Source organism: Notolepis coatsorum (assembly GCF_963971535.1).
Source record: "Notolepis coatsorum genome assembly, chromosome: 1".
Classification (NCBI taxonomy): domain Eukaryota; kingdom Metazoa; phylum Chordata; class Actinopteri; order Aulopiformes; family Paralepididae; genus Notolepis; species Notolepis coatsorum.
In genome coordinates, this window is record NC_140165.1 from 57,515,065 (window position 1) to 57,521,064 (window position 6,000).

Consider the following 6,000-nt stretch of genomic DNA (forward strand, 5'->3'; position numbering starts at 1 on the left):
GATTGGACTTGTTTCTTTTTCACCACTCTTTTTTAGCTATTTTTAGTCCTATTTTAGCTATTTTTATCCCTGTGTACTTGTCCATCTTGTTTTAACACATGTATGTTATGTATAAACTGTTTTTTAATTGCTGTTTTTAAATTGCTGTTACGCTGCTTATGCTGTAAAGGACATCTTAATCTCCCCTCTGGGATAAATAAAGGTTTTCAATTCAATGATGAATCGTGGTGGAATAACTAAGCTTGCTTATGGCAGGCTCGCGGCTGGCAGTGGAAGAGGACCTGCGTTGTTTTGTTTGGTTTATTTACACATATAAAAACAATTACATATAATACAATGTGGCATTCTCCAAGAAGCTAAATTATACTGAGATTACATCAATATAAAATAAAAAAAAAACTCCCCAAACACAAGGAACATTCATTCATAATACATACAAACAGGTCTACAGATAGACAGACACTAAAGTAGGCACTTATGCCATACGGCTTCAAGTTTAGAAAAAATTAAGTAAAGAAACAAATAATGACGAGAAGAAATTAACAAAATACAACAAGCCATCAGACCACAGTTTGTAAAGGGAGCCCATATGGAAAATATTGGTGAGCTAGGAGATGTGATTTCAGTGCTCTTCTTCAGAAAAGAAAAATCCAAAATATGTGGAGGCAAAGAGTTCCACAACTTTGACCCTCGGTAGAGTATACAAAACTGAGATTGGGAAGTGCGGGAATGGGGTGGTCTAAGAAAACAGGAGCTACGTGTGGAGTAATTATGAAATTGGTAATTGTGGGAAAACATGTCATGAAAGAAAGGGGGAAGGGCTCTTTTTAAAGAACTATACACAAATAAACCAATCTGAAGATGATTCACTTGATAAACACTGAGGATACCTAATTTATGGAATAGAGGCTGAGAAGAAAGACTTTGATTAGACAGCTGATTATTTTTAGAGCTCATTTCTGCAGACTGTATATGGGCTCAAGTTTGGTCTGATGAGTACTACCATAAACTAAATTACAGTAATTGATATATGGGTAAACCATAGAGTAATATAACATCATAAACCGGAGAAGAGTCCCCCATGTTGATCAAGATCTCTCGAACCTCATCCTCTGTAGTAAATTTCGCTGAGTAAATTTTTACTCAAACTGAGTAAAATTGTACTCACTTGGGCTCAAATGGACTCAGTTTGAGTAAAATTTACTCTGCAAAATGTACTGTGTGGCAAGAAATTAATCATTGATTGGATGATTCATAAAGTGAAGGGGACTATGATTACTAAATGGAATCTTTGAAGCCAGAGTTGGACCAACTTCTGAGAAAAAACTATTAAAATGATTGGCAATTAATTGTGGGTCAGTGATAATACCCCCCCATCAACCTTAAATTCATTAGGCAACTGATTACTTTTTTTGTTTTTTTTTATTGTTTAGTTTGTTAGTTAATTGTTCTCCATAAGAGAGTCACATTGTTTTTAGATAATTCCATATTGTAGTAATGCTTTTTAGCTCCTCTGATAATGTGGTTTAATTTATTTCTATAGTTCCTAAATTGAGCAAGATAAAATGGAGTGGGACTGAGAAGATATTTTTTATACAATCTATGTTTAGTATTTATGGATTTGATAATAGCTGGGGTTATCCATGGTTTGATCAGTTTATGATGAGGCTTGGGAGATGCCTGTACAAGGGGAAAACACAGGTCATATGCTGGGAGATACGTTCGGAAAACAAAGTAAAAGCCTTCTTTGCATCAACAGAGTGGAGGATATCCATGGATACTCACTAGTCCAAACCTGGTCAAACGAGCTTTATTAAAGTTTCTCCTATATTTAGGATAGAGTATAGATGGATACTTATTATGTTCCCTATATAATAATGAGAAAGATTGGACAATGATAAGCAATAGCCATACACAGAACTCATGATGTCATGCTCTTATCCAACACATTAGTAAAGCTATTGTCAATCAGAGTGGCAGACATCTCTGTCACTCTGGTTGGTAGTGCAATCATAGGATAGGATTGTGTCAATAAACTCCTTAGTTGAATTATCATTCTTATTGTTTACAATATTGATATTTAGGTCACCCATTAAATAGCATTTTTTCCCTTCTTTGGAAATGACATCTATACATTTGTTAGATCAGCATTGAATGCAGACAAGCTAAAGCTGGGAGGTCTATAAATACATGCAATAATGGCCTGGTGGGTTTCAACAAACACAGCCTCAGCAGAAAGGGTTAAATACATTCCAATGTCATGCCTTTCTTTATACACCATGTTCGGATTGAGATATAGAGAAACACCCCCACCCTTTTGGCCTTCTCTGCATCTATGAATATGCTTATAGTTGTTGAATTCATACAAATACAGCATTATCTTTATACAACCACGTTTCAGTTAGCCCTATTACACTAAAAGAGAAGTCAAGGTTAGTCAAGCAAAGGCATAAAGTATCATAGTTTTTTGGCAGGCTGCGAACATTGATATGAATGAGGGAAAAGTCACTCCTAATGTTTTGAGGGTCAACAGCGGATTTGAATTCGTTCTCATTGAAGTAGTCGGATATTCCAGAGACTTGTTTCATTTGAGCAAAACAATTTGTGTGATCTTTACGGAGCTGTTCATGCGCACGCTGCCGGCACAAGTGAGGATGGCACTGGCCAACACCGACATCGTGGCCCCCCGCGGCCTGGCCAGGGAGGCGGACTGTTTTGTTTTGGCCATGCCTCAGCGGTCCACTGACCTGCTCGCTCCCGCGACCGCCCCGCCACCGGACCGTCGCAGGAGAGCGAGGGAGGACGCCAGACCTTCTGGCCAGCACGGTAACGCAGCGGGCCATTGCTTCTTCCATGCCACGTTTGGCGCCAAGGCCAGACGGTGCCGCTCGCCCTGCACCTTCGGACCTACGGGAAACGGCGGGGCCGGCGCTCAGTAGTGGCCCTGAGCGCTGGCGTCACCAACAGGCTGCTCTTCATCCGAGACACACCGCCTCTGGTCGCAGTTTCCTTTGCGACACGGGTGCCCAGTGGAGCATCATTCCGGCAGAGAGGTCGGATGTGGCAAGGGAGGAGCGCGGTCCGCAGTTGGCGGGTGCGGACGGCACGCCCATCCGCTCTTACGGCACAAGGGCAGTGGACGTGTGCTTCGGAGGACAATGTTTTTCATGGGATTTTGTCGTGGCGGCTGTCACATTCCCCCTCCTTGGCGCGGATTTTCTGTGCGCCCATAACCTGCTAGTGGACGTGGGGAACAAGCGCCTGGTCAACTCACAGACTTTTGCTTCCTTTGCATGTACGCACGGGGAGGCCGTTTACGGCGGGTGGTCCAGTACACTCGCCGAAAGTGACCAGTACCTTCGGCTACTCGCTGAGTTCCCCGACCTGGGCAAGCCCACGTTTTCCGCGCCCAAGGTGAAACACGGGGTGGAGCACCACATTGAGACCAGTGGGCCTCCCCTCTACGCCAGGGCCAGACGCCTCAACCCGGAGAAGCTGGCCGTCGCCAAGGCGGAGTTTGCGCACATGGAGCAGGTGGGCATCGTTCGGCGCTCGAACAGCCCCTGGGCGTCTCCCCTGCACATCGTCCCTAAGTCAGACGGTGGGTGGCGCCCGTGTGGGGACTACCGCCGCCTCAACGACGCGTCCAAGCCTGACCGCTACCCGGTCCCGCATGTCCAGGACTTTGCGGCGAACCTGGCAGGCAATTGCTTCTTCTCAAAAGTGGACCTGGTACGGGGGTACCATCAGGTACCGGTGCACCCCGAGGACGTCCCCAAGACGGCCGTCGTCACGCCCTTTGGGCTTTTCGAGTTCCTGAGAATGCCGTTTGGCCTGAAGAATGCGGGCACCGGGTCTCCGCGGAGGGGGTGACCCCCCTCCCCTCGAAGGTGGAAGCGGTCGCCGCATTTCCGCGCCCCCGCACAGTCAGCAAGCTCAAGGGGTTCATCGGGATGGTGACCTTTTATTATCGCTTCCTCCGCCACATCGCTCACATCCTGCGGCCTCTGTACGACGCCCAGAAGGGCAAGACGCTGAAGCAGCCGGTGGACTGGACGGCGGAGCGGGTCAAGGCTTTTCAAGTCCCCGCCAACTGGAGACGCCCTGCCTTCGAGGCCATACACGGTTTGTCTCACCCTGGCAGGAAGCCGTCCTCGCAAGTTTGTGTGGCAAGGGCTCAAGAGGGATGTGAGAGCCTGGGTCGACACGTGCACCGCCTGCCAGCGCGCCAAGGTGCATCGGCACATCAAGGCCCCCCTGGAACAGTTCTCCGTGCCCGAGCGGAGGTTCGACCATGTCAACGTGGACCTGGTAGGACCGCTGCCCCCCTCGCACGGATACAACTACCTTTTCACCATGGTGGACAGGACGACTCGCTGGCCGGAGGCGGTCCCGCTCTCCTCAACGACAGCCCCCGACCTGGCCCGGGCGTTCATCGTGGTGTGGGTCTCCCGCTACGGCACCGCGGCTGATCTATCCTCTGACCGTGGCTCACAGTTCACTTCGGAACTGTGGGCGGCGGTGGCGGAGAGTCTGGGGGTCAAGCTCCACCGTACGACCGCCTACCATCCGCAGGCAAATGGGCTCTGCAAGCGTTTTCATCGCTCCATGAAGGCCGCTCTTCGAGCCAGCCTCACGGACGGCGACTGGCTGGACAAGCTCCCGTGGGTCATGCTGGGGCTCAGGACGGCGCCAAAGGAGGACCTCCAGTCGTCGTCGGCCGAGCTGGTTTTTGGACAGCCGCTACGGGTCCCCGGTGACTTTATTCCCAGGTCGACAGAGCCCTGGTCTGCCGCTGCTCAGCGCGCCTCGCTGCTGGACAGCGCCAGGACTTTCGTCCCGGTCCCGACTACGCAGCATGGGGTCCCTACGTCGAGGATGCCCCCGGAGCTGCACTCGGCGAGGTTCGTGTTCATCCGTCACGATGGCCACAGGACTCCACTACGCCCTCCTTACGACGGACCCTTCCGCGTCATCGAGGCCAGGGCCAAGAACTTTGTGGTCGACGTGGGGGGTAGGCCTGAGTGTGTGTCCGTGGATCGCCTCAAGCCGGCAAACTTGGACCTTGAACTGCCCCTCCGGAACTACAACATCCTGTTTGACGGTGAGGGAAAATAAACACCATTTTCCCAGTAAAGCTGCCTGCACGTATCATTGGGACAAAGGACTGTTTTGTTATGAGACCAGGAGTAGAACGGCGTGTCAGCCAGTCTAGCTGCGGGATCAAAATTGCTCAGTAGCTCCGTATAAGACGGGAGCTCCTTTAATACATGCCACGTCTCATTCAGGTTTGTTTGTTATTAATTTTTTTACAAAGGCATTCTTTTCAGTCAAAACGAAATAACATACTGTACCTATTCATAACATTATTCATCAATAATTTAAATTAATGGTGTCGATGTTTTATTGGTAATCTTGTTATTTCAGTTTTACAGGAATATGATTAGTTGTTCAATGGATTTTAACTCTTGATTGCAATTGTAATAACTCACTTAGCAGTTTTAAACTGATTTTGAAACCAATTCATCATGATTCGTTTTTAGTTTAAGTTAAAGTATGGGGGATGGGCGGCTACGTGGCGTAGTGGGCAAGGCACTCGCCACGAAATGCTGGAGACGCTGGGCTCGTCAGTTCGAGCCCAGCGCTCCACATTTGCTTTCAGTTTAGCTGGTCGTCCGTACTAATACACATTGGCCGTATTAGGGGGTGGGAAACTGATGGGTGGGGATCGGGCGTTGTGGACAGCGACTCCTACAGGTCGGTTGGTGCGCCTGCGCAGTAGAATCAGGAAGTGTCGGGGGCAGCGTGAGCCTCCCACGCGTTACTCCTCGCCACTGAGAGATCGAGCTGCGCAGGTTAAAAGATGCGACTGCTGTTACCTCAAGTACCGGAGGGGACTTGTGCTATGTATGACTTAGTCCACATTGCAGCCGGCTTGTGGGAGGCAAGAAACAGCGTCCGTGACAGGGGAGGGTTGAATTGGATGATACGAAATTGGGA